This window comes from Bombina bombina, chromosome 1 (genome assembly GCF_027579735.1).
Source record: "Bombina bombina isolate aBomBom1 chromosome 1, aBomBom1.pri, whole genome shotgun sequence".
NCBI classification, from domain to species: Eukaryota; Metazoa; Chordata; class Amphibia; order Anura; family Bombinatoridae; genus Bombina; species Bombina bombina.
In genome coordinates, this window is record NC_069499.1 from 524,613,774 (window position 1) to 524,639,995 (window position 26,222).

The following is a 26,222-nucleotide window of genomic DNA, read 5'->3' on the forward strand; positions in this document are numbered from 1 at the left end:
CCAGCTGTCTAGCATACGCAACGCAGCCATGATGTGCTAAGCCCTGTGGCGCCCCTCCCTGCCGGTGTTAGCCAGCTGAACCTGCCAGGTTCCCCTCCAGCGACTCTTTCCCTGTATAACACCTCTCAACGCATAACCCATTATCGGCTGCAGTCCCTGGTTTATAATGTCACAACAAACCAAGAGGAAATCAAAGGGATTGCACCCTTCAAAACATACAGTCCGGGACCATTTTCATCCCATCAGGGATCCACTACCAGACATCTCAGATGATGACAGATCTGTCTCCCCTCCTTTATCGGAAGGACGGGCTAGCGTGCGGAGCTCACCACCCTCCCGTATGCAGGCTGAAACGATCACTATGGAATCTATGAAATTGCTGCTAGATCAGCAGACTCAGTCATTCACGAAAAGATTTGATAAATTAGAGAGGTCCTTCGATGATCTCAAGAAAGATATTGTCACAGTTAATGAGCGAACGGATATTTTAGAACGCAAGCAGGAAGACCTGCTAGTGGACCATACCAATTGGGTCAGCTATGCACAAAATCTGGCGGATCAGGTGTCCTCCTTGGAGGCGAAGTTGGCAGACCTGGAAGACCGTTCCAGACGGAACAACATCAGGATTCGGGGAATCCCAGAATCTGTGGGGCCCCAAGAACTGGAAAAATTCACCCAAGCATTATTTAGATCTATCTTAGGTCCATCAGTGGAACAAGATGCGAGAATTGACAGAATACACAGGGCTGCTAGGCCGCAAAATCTACCTATGGACAAGCCCAGAGACACCATAGCCAGATTACATTATTTCTCCTTCAAAGATAGGCTCTTGAAAGTCACCCTGAGACAACCCCAACTTCCGGAACAATTTAGGGATGTCTTGCTGTATCCTGATTTGTCCCCATTCACACTACAACAAAGAAGAAGTTTCAGTGAAACCACTAAAACCCTGAGAGCCCACCAAATTCGATACAGGTGGGGATTTCCAACCAAACTGATCATCACCAAAAAAGTGAAAGACCAAGTGTATCCAAAAAAAGATGGGGTGTGTGTGAATGTCCCTTGTCCAGATCGGTTAAGTTGTGATCGGTTAAGGTATAATAAAGAATACCTTCACAGGTTTTTTTCATTGGTATCCTTTATTATACCTTAACCGATTACAACTTAACAAAGGAGATTAATTCCTGCTTGATCGTGTCAAGCACCACCAACATTTTCTCGTGGGCCACCAGTGGTCCACGGACCACTGGTTGGCGACCGCTGGTCTAGATATTGCTTACATTAATACATACACAAAATTTCATATTATGACATAATAACAGTATCAAAAGTTTATCGCACATTACAATGCACTGTTAGTTTGTTTTTCCATTTCTCGTAGATCGTGTATAACAGCAGCTTCATATACACATACATATATATATTTCAAACACTCATATAGGAGGTAATTTATTTTAGTGGCACTCACAAAACTTTCACTATATATATATATATATATATATATATATATATAATATAGCAAGGATGTGCACTCTCACCCTCCTTCATCTGCCAGGGTGCTAGTGAAATACATAGTATCAAAAAGAAAAAACTTGCACTCACTGGATTGCATGTTACTAGATTTGGTATAAAATGTAGACGGTTTTCATTGTTTAGTATTATGCATTTGGAAAAACTATAATGAAAAAATGTCTGTAGTATTACATTGGCTACAAATGATTTTGCACAATCAGTTTAAAGAATCATTTGATTAATAACTGGATATGTCTACCATTTAAATTTGTGAATTAGCAAAAATGCAGCCTGCCTTAATAAAGGCCAACATATGGGCAATTCCATAGTTTAGAATTTAGAGAGTTTTTTCCAGTTTTTTATTATCTCAGTATTTCTTTTGGAAATCATGTAATGCATTTATAATATATGGTAGAGCAATCACGAGAGATTGTTTTGTTCACTTCATAAATTTGGAATTATTTATAGTGTCAGATGTAAAACACAAAGGACTAATTAAGGTGCATCATATAAGTCAAAACTATGTGAAATATATTGAATTTCAGGACAGGAAAGTAATATTTATTTTAAGTTTACACTTTAAGCCTAATTGATTACACCCTTTTAACTACTTTGCTTCACATATAGGGGCCGATATACTAAGCAGTCAATCTGCTTATTCCGCACGAGCCTTCAGGCTCGCCGGAATCAGGAGTTAAGAAGCAGTGGTTGTAAAAAGACTGCTGCTCATAAACTCGTCTGCCACCTCTGAGGCGGCGGACAGCAATCATCCTGATCAGATACGATCGGGATGATTGATATCCCCTGCTAGCGGCCGATAGAAATGCTTGTGCAATGATAAATGCCATTAGCGTATGCTGTCGGCATTTAGCAATGTCGGGTGGGCATGATCCGCTACAGCGGATCATGTCGATCCGACATTGAATAAATCGGCCCCATAGTCTAAAAAAATATAGATATATTTTGGTGTTGGACGTAAAATCTGTAGTGTCAGACGTAAAATGTCTAAAGATTATTGGTTTTAAACATGAGATAAAATTAAACTAGTTCTACAGAAAAAAATGAATAGTGTATTTATTTGAAATAGATATTTAATACATTTTTTGAACTTCGAAAATAACTTCAGCATTCTAGTAGTAACACAGAAAATAAAACAAAAAATATCTGAATACAAATTTTTTTATTTATGGGACTTTTAAACTTATTGTGCCAGATTAATAATGAAGTTTCAGTTTGCGCTTGTATTATGAGTTCAAAGTATTTTTTTTTCCTTGCACCGTAACGCGCATTAAAAGAAGAACTTAGGATATTGCGTGTGATAACCTATTCCCAATAGAAGTCAATGAAGAAAAAAAAAGTGTTGTTATGAGTGTAAGTGTACTTTATAATGTATTTTTTATGTGTTTTGTAACACTTTTTTGTTTCATGAAACAGTTAACCAGACCTGTGAGGAAGCAGTAATCATTCTAGCAATCGCATTTGCTTTCAAATTGTAAAACAAGCAAAAAACAATACGCGCAAACACCCGTGATAAGCCCCTTATTGCTCACTCCTTATCATCAGGTTTATGCAGTACATCACCATCAATATCATCATCATCTTCAGAAAAGGGGGAGGTGTAATCTCCTAAAAATGTCTTTCCTTTTTGACCCTACACTTGTTTCATTCACAAGAATATATTTACTGTTCACAGTAGAAAATGCGTAATGGAGTTGTGCATTCCCACTTTTTATAAACTTCTTCATCCTTTTTTCTTTAAATTCAACATTTGTTATGCTTAATACTTTAATATTGGAGTTTTGACTTGCTGCAACCCTTGCAAAGTCATGAGCAGTATTGACAACACACATTGGATTTGCTTTAACATGGTTCCAGACACTTCTTTAATCAATTCCTCCAATGTCATCCACAACACCATTTCCATGGGCTGTTGCGAAAAAGTGCCATGAAATTTTGATGCCAAATTTATTTTCTAATACATGCAGTACTTCTACTTATTCGTAAGTGCCATAACCTTAAAGGGACAGTCTACACTAAAATTGTTATTGTTTAAAAAGCTAGATAGCGCCTTTACTACCCATTCCCCAGCTTTGCACAACCAACATTGTTATATTAATATACTTTATAACATTTAAACCTCTACATTTCTGCCTGTTTCTAAGCCGCTACAGACAGCCTCTTATCACATGCTTTTTTATTAGCCTTTCACAAAAGGAGACTGCTAGTTCATGTGGGCAATATGGATAACATGAGGAGTTATTATTAAAGTTTTAGAACAACATAGTACTAAATGCAAGTCAATAGATAATAAATAAAAAGTCATGTGATCAGGGGCTGTCAGAAGATGCTTAGATAAAAGGTAATCACAGAGGTAAAAAGTGTATTAATATAACAGTGTTGGTTATGCAAAACAGAAGATGGGTAATAAAGGGATTATCTATCTTTTAAAACAATAACAATGCTATTGTAGACTGTCCCTTTAATATAAAAGAAAACTACTTTGAGTAATACATCACTTCCTCTTTGGTGTCCGACATAGGTATTGAATGTAGAATAGCAATTTTATGTCCAACCCACAAATTATTTTTTAACCAATAGGAATATTTGTACACTTGATTGAATGTAATTTGCATTTACATTTTCATGAGATTAAAAACAAACTGGAAGTAGTATTTATTATTGGCTGAATGCTGACTAATGCAGCTGTTTCTGCGCGAGCCTTAACTAATGCAGCTGTTTCTGCGCGAGCCTTAACTCTGGAAACAGACCGCTGCCCCTTAACTGGTACGCTGCCTGTGACGGCGTACCGCAATCAGCCTGATCGAATACGATTAGGTTGATTGACACCCCCTGCTAGAGGCCAATCTGCAGGGGGCGGCATTGCACAAGCAGGCAATGTTAAATGTCAACAGCGTATGTTGAAGGCTTTCAGCAATGTCGGGCGGACATGATCCGCTACAGTGGATCCTGTCCGCCTGACACTTAATAAATCGGCCCCTTGATGTTGGATGTATATTTGAAATGTTTACTATCTTATAACTAATATAACATCATTATTTACCAAAAGATTTAGACATTTTACTGCATGAATACTTACCTTAGATAATAACCAATCCAACAAGCTAAGGCATTCATGACTAAGTTAAAAATATTTTATTTTAAGAACATAAATATTAAACCTTGTACAAGATGATGTAGAATACATTAAATAATAGCTTCCAGTGTACTTTTTTTCTGAAAGACTCTGGGAGGAAGAAAAAATGGAAAAACGCCAAAGAGAGGGGTTTATGTGCTTTCCAAAAATATATACAAACATTAGTTTATCTGAAAAAGAAAAAACATGTGACAGGTTTACCTTTTCATGGAAATTCTGCAAAGACAGTGGTATTATATCAAATGCTTATTGTACAAAATGTCTATAAAGCTATTTAAATAGAGCCCATGTGAAGACACATTTATATTCTTTCACTATCAGTGCAATTTATCAACTAATTTGGTGAGGCAGGAGGTGCAGCAACACCCATGTTAGAATCTACTTTATACAGAACATAGGGATTTGTGATGGGAGAGGATTTCTAAAGCACCTGAAGCAGATGCACATTTAGCCATAGAAAGTGCAACATATCTACCGTTTAAATGACAGCTGCATGTTAGAGATTGTATGTCTGAAATACAAAATTTGGGGTTATGGTACCATAAGGGATAAACCTTCTATTATGTAATTTTGTTTACTAACTTAACAACACTATAAATAAAACACATACACCTGTTTTGGGTTAAAGACTGGTCACGGTCACGTTTATTAAAACGCAAACTTTATCAACTATGTAATAGTTTTTTAGGCATCTTATCAACTAACTAACTAACCCCTACCTACAGACGGTCAAGGCCCCTTCGGTAATTGCAGCATGGCACGAGTTGCTCACGCTCAATAGAAGAAAGAGATGGATGCTAGCGTAGAGATTTTTTGACCAGCAATTCGTCAAGGAGGGGAATTACTAGACTGGTACCTAGTGGGTGTAACCCCTCCCCGTTTTCAAGGCTGTCACTCTTCATCCTGACTGCTCGCTCTCTAAGAGACTATTGTCTTAGCCTTTTTGCTTTTTAGCTTTTTTGCACAATAACATTATCAGCTCTTTGCATAATAAACATTTATGCAAAGCAATATATGCAACATAATATAACCCTGATCATTTTCTGCATTTCCTGCATCATTTTCATTATAGCATAGCTTTGTCTGTACTAATTATGTATACTAACTTATATTTGGCTTTTGCCATTGTGTCTGCTCTTAATTTGACTGTTTGTCCACAAACCAGAATATAATCAACTACTATTCAACTGTTATTTTATTGTTTAGGTTATTTTATTGTTTTTATTATTTTGTTTGTATCATCATAAGCATACTTTTTTTTATATACTAATCCACCATACACTAACCCACTGTGTATACTAATCAATCAATTTTTATTTTAAATTGAATGTATTGTTTTTTAAAAGGCCTTTTTTTTTATCTGTTGTCATATATGATCCTATCTATCTTTTAATATTAGTCCATACAATTAAATGTATCTTATTAAATATAATCGCCCTATTGATTTAGCTTTAGTGTCAACTTTTTGACCTTTAGCGCAGGAAGATCTATCTATTTATTAACAAGTTAATATTTTCTTGATGATTATATTAATCATCCTGTTTTTTTTTTGTGTTGGCGTAGCACCTTCCCCTCTAGTTTCAGCGCTTTCTCACTTTCTTCTTTTTGTACCCCTTCGGTACTTGCAGTGTGGCACTTAATAATAACTAACTAACCCCTACCGACAGATGGTCAAGGCTTCCTTCAGTACTTGCAGCATGGCACGGGTTGCTCGCGCTCAATAGGAGAAAGAGATGGATGTTAGCTTAGAGATTTTTTTTGACCAGCAATTCGTCAAGGAGGGGAACCCCTAGGTCGGCACCTAGTGGGCATCACCCCTCCCCCTTTTCAAAGCCGTCACTCTTCATCCTGACTGCTCGCTCCAGGGCCATGACCGCCACAAAAGGAAAAACTGATTATACTCTTGCCGCCAACTGTAACTGACCTTAATATAACTTACTAATATCAAAATGTATATATTATTTTTTATTTTTTTTTACCAATTTTTTTTTAAACATGAGCTAACAGTGCTCCTCTCAAATAAACAAATAGTGTCTAGTGCTTTCACCGAGGGGTAATAGGCTTCCTCTAATCCTGAGTCTTTGCTTCAGTTCTACCTCAACCTTTTAAGACTTGCCTCACTAAAAAGGAATTAGAGAATTCCTCAATGCCTAGCGTCTTGCTAAAGAACGCTACTGCTGAAAGTCTACTTTGAGCAAACACTCTGGAAACTCCTGACTGCCTCAGCCAAGCCAGCCACTCCAACACTTGTACCTGAGATATCCGCTGCATGGCGAAACCCCTGTCTTTGCAGAATGTCTCCCATCCCTTCTAATGTGACTCATAAGCTTTCTAAGTTTTGGGAGCCAGAGAAGCCTTCACAAATGGTATAATGGATTTCCAGGAACTGCCAACTGCCAGAGAAATAAGGAGCAAGGTAAACCATGTGCAGCAGCCACCCTCCTGAACTGTTCCCACTTGAAGCTAGATAACGCATCTGCTACTACGCTATGCACCCCAGGGACATGGCGTGCGGTGAACCAGATGTTAAGTTGCAAACAGCGAAGCACTAGGTGCCTAAGGTACCTAACTACTACTGGCAACATTGCCGACAATCTGTTTATATCATGCACCACACTCATGTTATCTGACCAGAACACCACTGATCTGTTTGCCAGTTTTGTTCCCCACAGTTCCACCGCCACCACAATTGGGAATAGTTCTAGTAGCGTGAGGTTCATAAGACCCCTATCTACCCATTGACTAGGCCACGGAGCGGTACTCCATTTACCTTCAAGGTATGCCCCATAACCGAATCCTCCTGCCGCATCTGTGAATAAATGCAGGGACTGATTTGAAATTGGATCTGCCTGCCACATGTAGACACCGTTGAAACGGATGAAAAATCTGTCTCATATGTATAGATCCTCTTTCATTTCTGCAGACACCACAAATCTTCTGTCCCCATCTGTTTGACCCTTCAGTTGCTCTTCTAGCTTCCTATTAAAAACCCATCCCATGGGGATTGCCCTGCCCACAAAATTTAACATCCCCAATAATGACTGAAGTTCCTTAAGGGAAATGCTGTGAGCACCTGCCACTGATCTGACTATCGTCAAGAGTTTGGCAACTTTGTCTCATGGGAGATGACACTCTGCTGCCATTTTATCTATCTCGATCTCTAAAAATGTTAAACATGTGCAGGGGCCCTGTGTTTTGTCCTCCGCAAGTGGGACTCCAAACTCTGCCGTCACCTTCCTCATGACCGCCATTAGCTCTTCACATTCCGAAGTACCAGCTCTTCCTATTAATAAGAAGTCATCTAAGTAATGGGCTACTACCCCTACCTCCGAAGCTATCCTGTACCACCCAATGTAAGAAAGAGCTGAAGCACTCAAATAGTGTGTAAGACAGTGAACAGCCCATCGGCAAGCATCTATCCACATAGTATCCCCCCTCAAATTTCAAATCCATGAGTTTTAAAGCAGACGGATGCAATGGGAGCAGCATGAAGGCCGATTCTATATCCAGCTTGGCCAACAGCGCACCCTTAACCCGACGATTTTACCAAAGCCACTGCGTCATTGAACGACTGGTAGTGCACCGAGCTTAAAGCCGGATCTATTTCGTCATTCACCGATGTGCCCTTTGGGTAGAAAGGTGGTGTATCAACCTGAATTTGCCTGTGTCCTTTTTAGGCACCATCCCCAGTGGCGAAACCACAAAATCTGAGAACGGTTGTTCCATAAAGGGTCCTACTATCCTTCCTAATGCCACCTCTTTTTACCACCATTTGTACCACCATTGGTATTAAAATAGAGCCCATGTGAAGACACATTTGTATTCTTTTTACTATCAGTGCAATGTATCAACTAATTTGGTGAGGCAGGAGGTGCAGCAACATCCATGTTAGAATCTACTTAATACAGAACATAGGGATTTGTGATGGGAGAGAATTGCTAAAGCACCTGAAGCAGATGCACATTTAGCCATAGAAAGTGCAACATATCGGGGGCGGAGCTTGGTAGCAACCATGATGGTCGCATAAATCCGGAGCTCCGTACATAAGGTCCTGTAAGCACTAACTGGGGCGGCTTACAATAGCCAAAATTGGTCACATATACCACAGCAGGAAAGAAGAGTATTCCCTGAGCTTGGAGATATCATCCAAACTCAAAAGCCACGAAGAGAAACGACAAAGTGGTCAGCACAGACCCAAACTACGCACGCAACAGGCGCCATCTTACCGACGCTGCAACCAGGTCCGGTTCACTCACACCGCTCCCCGAGCAGCCCACACTACTGCGCAATACTAACGAAAGCTGCGGCTAACTTAAGCTGACTGAGCGGGGAGTCCGGCGTATAGAGGAGCGCTGCCACAGTTTTTTTTTTAAGCCAGAACAGGGGTGAGTTTATACACAAGCCTAGCCTACGAGGACAGCACCTGTAAAACGCCATTACCACAGGGCTTTAGAATAACGCTGTTAGCGCTGCACTTATACTGCCTCATTCAACTGCTAATTAAACAGATAAAGAGGTACATGTGGGTAGAAGCACCCTTAAACATACAAGGAAAAGTGACTTTACAATAACCGGGGGGTGACTGTTGTCAGACAGGGATATCCCTCACAAGAAGTGACCACATTTAAGGGGATAGTGTGCAATCTTTTTAAATGGCATCCAGGAGGCTAAACAAGTCAGATAAAATCACCAAAGTGCCAGCAACTAAAACCCACACGATGCCATCATACTTTGCTACAGAACACTCTCCCACAAATACTTTGGCTGGTAAAAATAAACTCCCTCTTAGCACACAGCCCCCAAGCCCTACACCCGGGCCTACATCTGAGGAGACCACTTCAATCCCTGCTTCACTCCTATCTCATTTTGCATCCAAGCAGGAAATTTCAGAAATTTTCAGAACATGCCTTAGAGAAGAACTTACAGAACTCAAGCAAGAAATTCAAACTATGAGCTCTAGAGTTGAAATGCTAGAAGCAGAAACTGATGAAATCAGGGAAGACATTATTCGTATTGATAATAGCTCTACTTCACAACAGGAAAATATTGAAGCACTAATGGATAAGATAGACGACTTAGAGAACAGGAGCAGGAGGAAGAATTTGCGCTTAAGAGGAGTCCCTGAATCCGTTCTACCTAGAGACTTCCCAGAATATCTACAGGCCCTCTTCTCCGCTATCAAGGATAAATCATACACAGAGGATATTCTGTGGGTACGGGCCCACAGGGCTCTCCGGCCTAAGCCTCCGGACAGGGCCCCACCTAGAGATATTATTATCAGATATAAAAACTTTCTTGAAAAAGAAATGCTCCTCAATCAATCCCGACGACAACAACCTGTAAGGTTCAGGGGTAATGTTATACAATTCTACCAGGATCTCTCAACGAGAACGTTGCAGAGACGAAAAGAATTTACTCCTTTAACAACATTACTTCGCAACAAGAAAATCCCGTATAGATGGGGCTTCCCCACCCACCTCATGGTCATACAGGACAATAAAAGATGGATATGTAACAAACCTGAGGACATGCATAACTTCAGCAAAGATTTAGGCATTGACCATTCAATGGATTTAGCACCTCTGACGACGGACCACAGAAGAGTCAACAAAAGATCAACCACTGACCCTACAAGATGGCAAACCAAGGTCCCTCGACCGGACAAAACTCCATCAACGACAGAAAAACCCGGAAAACAGCAACCCTCATCTAGAGACACTCGTTCCTCTGAATCAGAGGAGGACTAGAGCTATAACATATGTGTTTCTGGATACTTTTATGTGTGGCCCGCTCATCGGGCTCTCTCACAGATGGACGTTTGCTGGACTTTGATTACTGGTGAGCTGCGACGAGAAAGGTATCGTATCCAGCATACTTACTCATAACAAAAACTGTTTAATATCGCATGAAGTACTGCGAAGCTCTTTCCTAAAGTTCATATAGGCCCCAGGACATTAATATTTAAACCTTTTCCCTATTTTTGGGATGGGTAAGAACTTTATGTTTGCAAAATAAAGGACCTTATGTTTGTTTTCCTCCCATTAGAGTTATATCTCTTTTTATGTTTGGTTTCAGACTTAGAGATTTGTTTGTTTTTACAATTCTACAGTTTTTTATTATGCAATATGTTGACACTGTTTCTTTGCACAAATATGTTGTTTGTTTTTATTGTTTGTATGAAGCTAATACATATTCACACTATGTTACTCTGGGACAAAAAATTCTCACCATATGTACAGTCACTATAGGCTTAATAAATTTAAATACTTACAAGTTTAGTTGGCACTTACAGCAAGATAATGTCTTGTAACAACTCTAACAAGCCACACTCCCTAGTTCTCTTTTCCCAAAATGCTAAAGGTCTCAACTCCCCAAGCAAACGATCAAAAGCCCTCTCAGACATTTCCAAAAGGCAGGCCGATATACTCTTCCTCCAGGAGACCCACTTTAGAAAGGGAAACATACCAAAATATCTAGGACAAACCTATACACAACATTTTCACAGCACAGGACCTGCCAAAAAATGTGGCGTGAGCATTTTAATGAAAAGAAGTGTACACTTTACATTAATCAAACAAGAATCAGATAACGAAGGTCGATTTCTGGGACTGAAGGGCCTCCTATACGGACGCCCGGTTACATTTGTCAATCTTTATGCACCCAATAGCAAGCCAAAACCCTTTTTTGTACAACTGTTTAATCGTATTCTAGACATCTCAACAGGACCACTTTATATAGGCGGAGACTTTAATCTACACTTTCAACCACATTTAGATAGCAACAATCCCTGCCTAGCACGTAGGACGAAATTTCATACATATTTTTGGAAGCAACTTAAACTCCATAAGCTATATGACATCTGGAGACTCCAGCACCCCAACACTAGGGACTATACGTTCTACTCCCATCCCAACAAATCACACAGTAGGATTGATTATTTTCTCACTAATCAAAAAGGTCTCACACAGGTTAAAAAATGTGTAATCTCCCCCACGGCCTGGTCAGACCATTCGGCTGTCTCACTACATATCACATGGCCTGAACACACAGATGTACCATTTCTATGGAAATTGGATGATACATTACTTAACAAGGTAGACCATATTGATAAATTACACAAAGTCATAGAGGAATATTTCCAGATAAACGCTCCTTCAACTTCTAACCAATTTGCGGTTTGGGAGGCACATAAATGCTCGCTCAGGGGGGAATTTATTAAATTAAGAGCCCAATCAAGACATGCCCAATGGGTGGAATACGATAACCTTACCGTTAAACTCTCAGATTTGGAACACTTACATAAGCACTCTCCGTTGGACACTAGTATTCTAACTGAAATAACGAAAGTCAGGCAAGCTCTAGATGACTTTTTGCAATTAGAACACCACAATCTTGTGCATAAAACAAATAGTTTTTTTCATTATGAGAATAATAGAGCCGGTAAATATCTAGCAAGGGCCCTAAAAAGAAAGAAACTTAAAACGCACATATATGAACTAAAACCCCCAAACAAATCAACACTAACAACCACCCCCGAAATTCTTCAGGCGTTCCACTCTTACTATTCGGACTTGTATAACTTATCTCCTGCTAATGATCTGCCCCATTTCAATAATACATTAGATAGATACCTTAAAAACTGTCCTTTACCCAAACTAACAGAGGCCCAACTAGAACAACTTAATTTGCCCTTCTCTATACCAGAGATCAAGAAGGCCATACAAACACTAAAAAATGGAAAGAGCCCGGGCCCAGATGGGTTCTCCACTAAATATTATAAAATTTTTCAGGAAGATTTGGCTCCACACTTGGTTACAATCTTTAATGAAATAAGTCAAGGGGCTAAATTCCCGCCCTCGATGTTAGAAGCACATGTTGTGGTTTTGCCCAAACCGGGCAAACCAGCCACGACCCCCTCAAATTTTCGCCCCATTTCTTTACTAAATGTGGATGTTAAGCTCTATGCCAAAATCCTCGCCACCCGTCTAAACAAAGTACTTCCAAACTTAATACATCTTAATCAAGTAGGATTTACCCCAAATAGAGAAGCTAGGGACAACTCCACTAAAATCATTAATCTTATAGAACATGCAAGTAAACAAAATATCCCTGCTGTAGTCCTATCTATGGATGCCGAAAAAGCATTTGACCGCCTAAATTGGTCCTTTCTTAAAAATACACTCCTAAAATTCGGCTTTAACACTGAGTTCCTCACTAAAATTTTTGCACTATATAATAACCCTACGGCCAAAATTAAATTAAATGATTTTATATCTGAACCATTTGCAATCAAAAACGGAACCCGACAGGGATGCCCCTTGTCCCCCACACTGTTCATATTGGCAATGGAAGTGTTAGCCACATACATCAGAGGTAACCTAGATATCAAAGGCATAACTGTAAATCACACAGAATACAAAACCTCCTTATATGCGGACGATATCATTCTAACTTTAACGCACTTAGAAACTTCAGTACCCGCACTCATGGCAACTTTACACGAATTCGGAGAGATGTCGTACTTTAGGATTAATTACTCCAAATCGGAGTTTATTAATGTAGGGACTCCACAACACGAGTTAAATCATTTGATGGTACACCAATTTAGACACCAACCTGTAGCACTCAAATACTTAGGTGTATACATTACCCCCTACCTGAATAAAATAATCCCACTGAATTTTGACCCTCTTGTAACACACGTTATATCTATTTTGGCTTCCTGGAAACAAAAGCCCTTATCTTGGATAGGCAGAATTAACTCTATAAAAATGATTATTCTCCCAAAAATCCTTTACCTCCTTCAAGTACTTCCTGTCCCCATCCCAGACAAATCACTATTTCAGTTACAGAAAATTATTAACTCCTTCATATGGAGCAATAAACGACCAAGAGTCGCCACACAGACTTTGTATCGTAATAAATTACAAGGAGGATTGGGGGTACCTAATCTACAATTGTATAAGTGCGCAGTCCACATGTCCAGGATTGTGGACTGGTGCAAACATGCTGCCCACAAAGAATGGGTAACTTTAGAAACTGAACTTTGTGGGACTCCCCACTTAGGAGGACAATGCTGGACACCGGGCAATCAAAGGAATACTGGTACTACCCAGCCAGAATGCCCAATTACAGTTCAGGAAACTTTCAAGGTATGGAATAAGATTTTGAGGTCACATAAATCAATTTCGTCCCTACAGTCTCCACTGACTCCACTAGCCTACGACACCCAACCCCTTAGCCTACCTCACACCCGCGATCAAAACACGCTAACGCTAAATCAGACTACACATTGGTATAAGGTTTTACAAAACGGTAAGCTTAAAACTAAGCAAGAGGTCTTAGATATACTAGGACTTGATCATAAACAATGGATGGCATACCATCAAATTTCACACAGCCATCAGACGCACCCGCACAAGGCCAACATATCTAGGCCCCTGACACCCTTTGAGTCTATATGCCACGCCATATTACCGAGTAGCGGTAACTTATCCATCTCTTACAAACTGCTTATAGCGCATCAGACTACACAGCCACCAACATATGTTACAAGATGGGAAGCCGAACTAAACGAACGCCCTTCACCTAAAACATGGGACATGATTTACAGGCAAATGAGCTCCTCAACCTCATCCCTACAGGTCGCTGAAATGAATACCAAACTACTTTGCAGATGGCATTACACCCCAGACAAACTAGAGAAAATGATTCCCACTTATGATGCAAAATGCTGGAGGGGGTGTAGGGTCAGAGGTACATTTACACATATATGGTGGACATGCCCCATTGTAAGGCAATATTGGCTAGATATAGGAAGAGAAATAGGAAAAGCCCTGGGCTCTCCCATCCCCCATACACCATGGACACTCCTGTTCAATGTTCGCCCCAAGATACGTTGTATGTACAGACTTCAACTTTTGACGATAATGATAAATACGGCCAAGAGATATATCCCTTACAATTGGAAGAAAAACACACTACCAACACTACAGTTTTGGAGAGGCAGAGTGACAGTGGCCTTAAAGCTAGAACAATATCATTACATCAAAATGGGCAAACTAGGGGAATTTCATGACATCTCCTTTATTTGGGAGGAATATTTACACTCTCTGACAGCCGACACTATTCAACCTATACCCTCACTTCACAACCCAGATACCATGTAGAAATACTTAGCAAACTTCAACAACACCTCATAGGTAGATATATGATATACTGTATTATTCAAATTATTGCTTTGTAAAAAGTGTTAGAGTAATGGAAATAGGTCATACACCGACATTTATAAGACCACAATGTTATCCTGCAATAAGTTGGAACTAGAGGAGTCATATGATATGCGGATCTTAATATGACGCTAACCTAGATTGTTGACGTTATTTTCTCTTTTCAAAGAAGATCCATGAGCTGTATATACTTTGATGACTGTACTGTATTGGTGACTGTGTTATTGATGATTATGATGTGTAACATGTATACTGATTTAATTTTATAAATAAAGCTTGTTTAAAATAAAAAAAAATAAAAAAAAATAAAAAAAAAAAATATTAGTCTTGTTCTCAAATCCAAAAAAAAAAAAAAAAAAAAAAAGAAAGTGCAACATATCTACCCGTTTGAATGACAGCTGTATGTTAGAGATTATATGTCTGAAATACAAAATTTGGGGTTATGGTACCATAAGGGATAAACCTCCTATTACTTCATTTTGTTTACTATCTTAACAACACTATAAATAAAACACATACACCTGTTTTGGGGAAAAGACCGGTCACGGTCACTTTTATTAAAACGCAAACTTTATCAACTATGTAATAGCTTTTTAGGTAACTTTTTAACAATTAGAAGTTTGTAAAAATTCTAAATTCATTGGCGGCACTTAATAATAACTAACTAACCCCTACCAACAAACAGTCAAGGCCACCTTTGGTACTTGCAGCGTGGCATGGGTTGCTCACACTCAATAGCAGAAAGAGATAGATGTTAACTTAGAGATTTTTCGATCAGCAATTCGTCAAGGAGGGGAACCCCTAGGCCGGCACCTAGTGGGCATAACCCCTCCCTTTTTTCAAGGCCCTCACTCTTCATCCTGACTGCTCGCTCCAGGGCTATGACCAACCACCAAGCTAGGGTATATAACCACCAACCCATTAGAGTGACCCTTACCAACGTGCCATTCAACTCGCTGAGCAAGTGTGGTCTAATTTAAAACCCTGGGCTTAAATAACTGATTCAACTAAACCTACTCACGCCAGGGGATAGACAAAAGGAAAAGACAAAAAGCTCCATTAATACGTTACCGCCAACATCTGCTTCCAAAAGGGCCGGGTGGGCGGGAAAAATCCTCTTGAAGTCTGGAAGCAGGAAAAGAGGCTGGAACCACTGCAACATGGACCTATAAATGTATGCTTTTTACATTTAAAGGGACAGTCTAGACCTTAATCATCTTAAAATCTTACTTACTTTAGATTAAAGGGACACTAAACCCAAATTTTTTCTTTTGTGATTCAGATAGAGCATGCAATTTTAAGCAACTTTCTAATTTACTCCTATTATCACATTTTCTTAATTTTCTTGGTATCTTTATTTGAAATGCAAGAATGTAAGTTTAAATGCCAGCCCATTTGTGGTGAATAACCTGGGTTATTCTTGCTGATTGGTGGATAAATTCATCCACCAATAAAAGTGCTGTCCAGAGTCCTGAACCCAAAAAGAAGCTTATATTCCTTCTTTTTCAAATAAAGATAGCAAGTGAACGAAGAAAAATTGATAATAGGAGTAAATTAGAAAGTTGCTTAAAATTGCCTGTTCTGTCTGAATCACGAAAGATAAAATTTGGGTTACATAGAAACATAGATATTGACGGCAGATAAGAGCCATAGGCCCAGCAAATCTGCCCGACCTTACCTAACAGTATAAACTTATCTAGTTCGTAGGATAGCCCTATGCTTGTCCCATGCATTTTTAAAGTCCCCCACAGTGTTTGTTGCTACTACCTCTTGAGGAAGTTTATTCCATAAATCAATCACTCTTTCTGTAAAGAAGTGCTTCCTCAAATTACTCCTGAATCTACTACCCTTTAGCTTGAGCTCATGACCCCTTGTTCTTGAATTTTCCATTTTATGTAAAATACCCACAGCCTCAGTTTTACTAAACCCTTTAATGTACTTGAAAGTTGCTATCATATCACCTCTTTCCCTTCTCTCCTCTAAGCTATACATATTTAGGTCATTGAGCCTATCCTGGTAAGTTTTATTTTTTAGACCATGTACCATTTTGGTAGCCCTCCTTTGCACAGATTCAAGTTTGTTATTATCCTTCTGAAGATATGGCCTCCAGAACTGCACACAATACTCAAGATGAGGCCTAACTAATGATCTATAAAGTGGCATAAGAACCTTACTATTTCTGCTGCAAATACCTCTACCAATACATCCAAGCATTCTGCTAGCCTTACTCGCTGCATTACTACATTGTTTACTAAGTTTTAAATCATCTGAAATAATAATTCCCAACTCCTGTTCCTCGTCTGTAACAGTCAGTAAAGTGTCATTGAGTCTGTAATTAACATTTGGATTTTTCTTCCCTAAATGCATTATTTTACACTTTGCTGTGTTAAACTTTAGATCCCAGTCGTTTGTCCAATCCTCCAATTGTTGTATATCACTTCTCATTTTGTCTACCCCCCCCGGAACATCCACTCTGTTGCAAATTTTTGTATCATCTGCAAAGAGACATACTTTCCCCTGTAGCCCTTTGCTGATATCGCAGATAAATATGTTAAACAAAACAGGCCCCAGAACTGACCCCTGAGGAACACCACTAGTAACAGCCCCCTCTGCTGAATGAACTCCATTTACTAAGACACTTTGTTTTCTGTCCTTAAGCCAGTATTCCACCCAGTTCACAATTTTTGAATCTAGACCAAGGAGATATAGTTTGTGAATAAGTTTATTGTGTGGGACGGTGTCAAATGCTTTGCTGAAATCTAGATATGCTACATCAACTGCTCCTCCCTTGTCTAATACTTTTGTTACATAATCAAATAAGTCAATTAGATTAGTCTGACATGATCTCCCTGAAGTAAAATCATGCTGATTTTGGTCCTCTAAATTGTTTGTCTTTATGTAAGTCATAATTCTTTCTTTTAAGAGGCTTTCCATTAATTTCCCTACTACTGAAGTTAAACTAACTGGCCTGTAGTAGGGAAATTAATGGAAAGCCTCTTAAAAGAAAGAATTATGACTTACATAAAGACAAACAATTTAGAGGACCAAAATCAGCATGGTTTTACTTCAGGGAGATCATGTCAGACTAATCTAATTGACTTATTTGATTATGTAACAAAAGTATTAGACAAGGGAGGGTTCAGTGTCCCTTTAAGCTGCAAATATCATCCTGCACCCTTTTCTATATCATGCAGCAGTAACAGTAAAAAAGAAAAGTTATTTTAAAATACTTTCGTTTCTGTTCACTTTGAAATGGCTGCAAAGCTCTGCCCACTGATTCCATTAAAGGCTTCACTAGTTACTAAAGTCTCACTAATTGGATTCAACAGACTGTCAATGCTATTCAGCAGAGTGAAAAGGTGCAGATTGTGATATCATCAGTGGGCGGAGCTTGGAAACCAACTGATGGTTGTATACTGCAATTACAGTTTAGTTCCTCTCTAGAATGAAACAGGAAGTGCCTTTTGTTAATAAAGTTCACAGTTTGTTAAAGGAAAAGTGTTTAGTTTCAGTTTGAAGAAGCATGCAATCATCTCTTCATATTTGCCTCTAAATATACATATGCCTGTAAGTTATTTATTGTTTGCCAAGAGTTTATTGTACATTCAAATTGCATTGCTATTTTGCTAGCAATATAAATATAATTCTAAATAAAGTCATATATCTTAATACACTTAGGCAGCAAAATCAAACACAAGCTCAAACCACTGGTATGGCTATGTGAGCTATAAAGACATTGCTAAATATTTTTATCTTAATTGGACATTTATTAATAAATTCTTTAAAACTGCTCTCTGCATTCCCCATTAAAATTCTAGATTCTGCCCTTTAAAGTCAGCAAAAATGCACAGTAGCACACTACATAGCATACACTTATACATGCAGATACACGCACACTACATAGCATAAACTTATACATACAGATACACGCACACACAGTTATGAATACAGATAGACAAACACACTACATCATATATGGTTATCTGTAAATCATTGTATGGGGTCCTGGGGTTGGCAATTACATTAGCTGGCAGTCTGCAGCTGCTACTGTTCGTTACCCTGGTATTAGCACTGCTCATTGTATAAAACTGAAGGCATGCTAGTATTATCACCAGGGGTTAGATATCATCACTACCAGAGGTAGGTTGGAGAGGTCACCATTACCCATGGTCAGAGTGTATACTCCTTCTTACTCCTGCTTAACCCACACACCATTCCTTTTCCACAGGGAATCTAACAGGTATCTGACCCTGTGAGAACAAAGCAAGCTGCTTCTGAGTATGGGCCCAATAGAATTTAAAATGCATTTTTAATGCATGGGGCAAATCGGGACAAATGGCTAGCAACCCGGGACAGGGGGACAGACCCCTAAAATCTGGACTGTCCCGTGAAAATCGGGACAGTTGGGGGGTATGAGCTTTCTGTATTAGAAATGTGTATTATTGTATGTATCACAAGCACCATGTGTACATACATATTGTAATTTTAACTTTTCTTAATGTATTGCAGTCTTACAAAATACATATTCAGAAGTAAAATCAGTATGGAATACACACAAAGCTTTTTCTGTCTGTTTTGTTAACTAGCTGTCTAGCTATCAGTTAGTGAGCACAGTATAATAAGCATTTTAAAATAACTGGTAACTGCTGCATGATATAGAAAGGGATGCAGGACGCTGTATACAGCTTAATCTAAGGTAAGACTTTAAGATGACTAAAGTGTAAACTGTCCCTTTAACTGCAACACTGTTTTTATTGTATTTTTTTTTTCTTTTTGTAAAATTTTTTTTTTTTGTAATTGTCAACTTGTATTCTATTGAATATGTATGATTTATTGAATTAAATCTTTAATTACACTCTGTGGTTATATTTTTCCTATTAGATCCCGATTTCACAAGAAACATTTAAAATGTTTTGAACCATTGCCAGATATTAAATACAATGGAGATAATATGACTAATATGCTTTTCTAACAAACTGCTATTTTGTTTAAAATAGAGTTTGATAATTTAATAAGCAGCCATCAAAAAAGCTCTTCTTCCTCCTTGTTTTTCCTCTTCAGTAAAAATTGTTTCCACTTAATAATTTAAAAAAAAAATCAATAACTGTATTCTCTTATAAAATAAACTTTATTTTGATATTATGTAAAACAAATAGATATTATTCCTCTATAGTTATCTTTAATAATTCCTTAGTACCTCTTTCTCTTTCTATAAGGCACATTTGTCCTTTCTAAGACTCATAATGCTCTACAAAGCATATATGTTATTTTAGTTACCAAGCGTGTGAGATTCAAAAAGGCCTTTCTAACATAAAGCCAAGGGGCTGCAGTGTTTATTTTACCCCCATTTCACAAACAAACAACTTTTTTACCTCTTCTGCATCCCCCACTACTGCCTTATTAGGAGGAGCCAATAAGACATAAGGGTAGATTTATCAAACCTGGGCGGACATGCATACACTGTCGGCATTTAACATTGCACAAACATTTCACCAGAAATGCTTGTGCAATGCCAAACCCTGCACATTCGCGGCCGCTAGCAGGGGGTGTCAATCATCCCGATCGTATCTGATCGGCATGATTGCAGTCCACCACCTCAGAGGTGGTGGATGAGTTAAGGAGCAGCGGTCTTACGAACGCTGCTTCTTAACTTATGTTCCCGGCGAGCAAGAAACATCGGGCAGAGCAAGCAGCTTTCGCTGCTTGATAAATCTCCCCCTTAGACTTGCCATGTTGATATCAAGTCCTGTATTGTTTTTTAAGTATATTATCATAACGCCTCTTACCACCACAACACATGTTCAAAAATCTTTCTATCTTATACAATAAACACATTTGTAACGTGTCTGTCGCCATCGTCAGTTGCACGTGCAGCCAAAAGAATATCGTCTGTGCGAGACAGCTTCAGGCATCTAACGCATAAGGAGCCGGAGTGCGATTGGTGCTCTGCCTCCATATGAGGGCAGATGCTTGATCGTTACAGCGGATCATGTCCGCCAGACATTGATAAATCGGGCCCTATTGTGGGTGTCACTGTCTGTAACAATCTTCTGCTGGTGCTGGCGGGAGGTGTGGGCTGGTGGTGGGTGGGCGGCTCAGCAGCGGAAGGGGGAGGGAAGGGGAGGGCCCTACGCTACAGACATTAAAGGAACAGGGAGGGATGGGGCAGCTACACTACAGAAAAAGGGGTTTGGGAGTACAGGGACAAAGAATAAATGGTGATTGCGGGAGTGGGGGAGTTGGTGGGACCACTACACTACAGAAAAAAAATAAAACAAAAATGAATAAAAAAGGGGGTTATAGGTACTGGCAGACAGCTGCCAGTACCTTAGATGGTGGCAATAGTTAGAGGGGGAATTATAGAGCTGATTGAGATGGGATCATGACAGAGGGATTGGGATAGGGACAGAGGGATAGGGACAGAGAGATAGGGACAGAGGGATAGGGAAAGAGGTATAGGGACAGGGGAATAGAGACAGGGATAGAGGGATAGGGACAGAAGGATAGAGGGACAGAGGGACAGGGACAGAGGGATAGGGGCAGAGGAAGAGGGACAGCGGAATAGGGACAGACGGATAGGGATAGATGGATAGAAGGATAGGAATATTGCTTTCATTAAACATTTTGGGACGTGTACACGGGCTTTACCACTATTTTCTTAATAAACTATATTGCAATCGATATTCCTGTGCAAAGTCACTTCTATAGGATTTTTACATTTCAAATAATTTTAGTTCATCTGAAAACCTGAGAATAACCCATTTAACTATTTTTCTAATGCATTTTAACATGAAAATAACGTTTGAATGGGACAACTCAACACTACTATACAAATGAATTAGACAACTCTTTAGAAGCAACTTTTCAATTTGTGGGGGGATTTTTCAAATCTACTACCTAAAACATATTAAAACACAGTTTTACCCATCTGGGGGTCGATCCGATAAAAATCGTCGCCCGCAAAAGCCGGCGACGCCAATATTTACGCTGGTTTGGTATCACATATACGGCGTAACCTAGAAGTTACGCCCGTATATTTCTGCCGTCGCCTGTAGTTTTTTGGGCCATAGGCAGGTATACCAAACCAGCGCAGTTTGGTATCCAATATGCAGTGTAAGGACTTACGTGGCGAAAATGGAGAAATCTTACTCCATTTTCACCTCGCCACAAAAAGCAGCCGTAAGAAGCCTTACGCTGACTATTGGAGCCCCGTAACTCCCTAAACTAGCTAGAAAATAAACCTAACACCTAACGCATGTGCAATGTCTATCTACCTGTCACCCGCGATCTGCTAAATAAAACCTAACACCTAACGCATGCGCAATGTCTATCTACCTGTCAACCGTGATCCCCCCCCGAAATCCCTAATAAAGTTATTTACTCCTAAACCGCCGCTCCCAGACCCCGCCGCCATCTACATAAACTAACCCCCTACTGTGAGCCCCTAAAACCGCCGCCATCTACCTTATCTATCCCCTAATCTGACCCCTTACACCGCCGCCACCTATATAAAAATTATTAACCCCTAATCTAATCCCCCTATACCGCCGCCAGCTATATTAATATTATTAACCCCTAATGTAAGCCCCTTACACCGCCGCCATCTCTATTAAAATTATTAACCCCTAATTTAATCTACCTACCCCGCCGCCAGCTATATTATCTATATTAACCCTAAGTATATTATAGTTAATATAGTTATTACATTATATATATTAACTATATTAACCCTAATTATATTAGGGTTAATATAGTTAATATAGTTACTATAGTATTTATATTAACTATATTAACTCTATCTAACCCTAACACCCCTAACTAAATTTATATTAAATTAATCTAATTCATATTATAAACTAAAATATTCCTATTTAAATCTAAATACCTATAAAATAAACCCTAAGATAGCTACAATATAATTAATAATTACATTGTAGCTATGTAAGGGTTAATATTTATTTTACAGGTAAATTGTTAATTATTTTAACTAGGTATAATAGCTATTAAATAGTTATTAACTATTTAATATCTACCTAGTTAAAATAATTACCCAATTACCTGTAAAATAAATCCTAACCTAAGTTACAAATACACCTACACTATCAATAAATTAAATAAACTACAAATATCTATCTAAAAATACAATTAAATTAACTAAACTAAATTACAAAAAAAAAAAAAACACTAAATTATAAAAAATAAAAAAAAAGTTTACAAGGTTTTTAAGCTAATTACACCTATTCTAAGCCCCCTAATAAAATAATAAAGCCCCCCAAAATAAAAAAAATTCCCTGCCCTATTCTAAATTAAAAAAAGTTCAAAGCTCTTTACCTTACCAGCCCTTAAAAGGGCCTTTTGTGGGGCATGCCCCAAAGAATTCAGCTCTTTTGCATTTAAAAACATATACAATACCCCCCCCCCCCATTCCTTGCCCTATTCTAAATTAAAAAAAGTTCAAAGCTCTTTACCTTACCAGCCCTTAAAAGGGCCTTTTGTGGGGCATGCCCCAAAGAATTCAGCTCTTTTGCATTTAAAAACATATACAATACCCCCCCCCCCATTACAACCCACCACCCACATACCCCTATTCTAAACCCACCCAAACCCCCCTTAAAAAAGCCTAACACTACCCCCCTGAAGATCTCCCTACCTTGTCTTCACCACACCGGGCCGAACTCCTCATCCGATACGGGCGATGTCTTGCTCCAAGCGGCAAAGAAGAATTCTTCCTCCGGCGATGTCTTCCTCCAAGCGGCAAAGAAGAATTCTTCCTCCCGGCGACGTCTTCCTCCAAGCGGCAGCAAAGTCTTCTTCCTTCCGGCAGCATCTTCCATGATGCGGCATCTTCAATCTTCTTTCTTCGCTCCGCCACCGCGGAGCATCCATCCCAGCCAACGACTGATTGGTTCAGCCAATCGGATTGAACTTGAATCTGATTGGCTGATTCAATCAGCCAATCAGATTTTTCTAACTTAATTCCGATTGGCTGATAGAATCCTATCAGCCAATCGAAATTCGGCGGACGCCATCTTGGATTACGTCATTTAAAGGTACCTCATTCGTCGTTCAGTCGTTGGCCGGGATGGATGCTCTGCGGTGGCGGAGCAAAGAAAGAAGATTGAAGATGCCGCTTCATGGAAGATGCTGCCGGAAGGAAGAAGACTTTGCTGCCGCTTGGAGGAAGACGTCGCCGGGAGGAAGAATTCTTCTTTACCGCTTGGAGGAAGACATCGCCGGAGGAAGAATTCTTCTTTGCCGCTTGGAGCAAGACATCGCCCGGATCGGATGAGGAGTTCGGCCCGGTGTGATGAAGACAAGGTAGGGAGATCTTCAGGGGGGTAGTGTTAGGCTTTTTTAAGGGGGGTTTGGGAGGGTTTAGAATAGGGGTATGTGGGTGATGGGTTGTAATGGGGGGGGTATTGTATATGTTTTTAAATGCAAAAGAGCTGAATTCTTTGGGGCATGCCCCACAAAAGGCCCTTTTAAGGGCTGGTAAGGTAAAGAGCTTTGAACTTTTTTTAATTTAGAATAGGGCAGGGAATTTTTTTTATTTTGGGGGGCTTTATTATTTTATTAGGGGGCTTAGAATAGGTGTAATTAGCTTAAAAACCTTGTAATCTTTTTTTTATTTTTTGTAATTTAGTGTTTGTTTTTTTTTGTAATTTAGTTTAGTTAATTTAATTGTATTTTTAGATAGATATTTGTAGTTTATTTAATTTATTGATAGTGTAGGTGTATTTGTAACTTAGGTTAGGATTTATTTTACAGGTAATTGGGTAATTATTTTAACTAGGTAGATATTAAATAGTTAATAACTATTTAATAGCTATTATACCTAGTTAAAATAATTAACAATTTACCTGTAAAATAAATATTAACCCTAACATAGCTACAATGTAATTATTAATTATATTGTAGCTATCTTAGGGTTTATTTTATAGGTAAGTATTTAGATTTAAATAGGAATATTTTAGTTTATAATATGAATTAGATTAATTTAATATAAATTTAGTTAGGGGTGTTAGGGTTAGATAGAGTTAATATAGTTAATATAAATACTATAGTAACTATATTAACTATATTAATTCTAATATAATTAGGGTTAATATAGTTAATATATATAATGTAATAACTATATTAACTATAATATACTTAGGGTTAATATAGATAATATAGCTGGCGGCGGGGTAGGTAGATTAAATTAGGGGTTAATAATTTTAATAGAGATGGCGGCGGTGTAAGGGGCTTACATTAGGGGTTAATAATTTTAATAGAGATGGCGGCGGTGTTAGGGGCTCACTTTAGGGGGTTATAGATTTAATATAGCTGGCGGTTTAGGGGTTAATAACTTTTTTTATTGTTAGGCTAGTGAGGGGGGATAGCGGATAGAGGGTTAGACGTGTCGGGCTATGTTTAGGAGGCGTGCTAGACAATGCGGGTGATTTAGACTTTAGTCAGGTTTTATAGGCGCCGGCAGTTTCTAACGTGGCGCAAGTCACTGGCGACTCCAAAAATCTGTACTTAATCAGATTTCTGGACATCGCTGGTTTGTGAGACTTGCGCCACTTTAGCAAGTGACGGCGCCGCATATTGGATAGCTCGAGTTGCGAGCTGAAACTGCGGGCGACGCGGGTTCCCTCGCTTGCGCTGTAAACTGCGATCTATATCGGATCGCGCCCCTGGGGCGTGATCCGATATAGATCGCAGTTTGCGGCGCAAGCGAGGGAACCCGCGTCGCCCGCAGGTTCAGCTCGCAACTCGAGCTATCCCATATATGTCGCCTTCAGATGCTAACGTGCCGTATGTCTGACAAACCAGCGATGTCCAGAAATCTGCGCAAGTACAAATTTCTGGCGTCGCCAGTGACTTGCGGCACGTTAGAAACTGCCGGCGCCTACAAAACCTGACTAAAGTCTAAATCACCCGCACTGTCTAACACGCCTCCCTAACATAGCCCGACACGTCTAACATGCCTCCCTAACATAGCCCGACACGTCTAACCCTCTATCCGCTATCCCCCCTCACTATCCTATCAATAAAATATGTATTAACCCCTAAACCGCCGCTACCTAATAAAGTTATTAACCCCTAAATCGCCACCAGCTATATTAAATCTATAACCCCCTAAAGTGAGCCCCTAACACCGCCGCCATCTACCTTACCTACCCCCTAAAGTGAGCCCCTACCCCGCCGCTATTTTAAAATTATTAACCCCTAATCTAATCCCCCTACCCCGCCGCCATCTATATTAAATTATTTAACCCCTAAAATACTAAACTATCCCTACCACTAAACCTAAGTCTAACCCTACAAATAGCCCTGAAAAG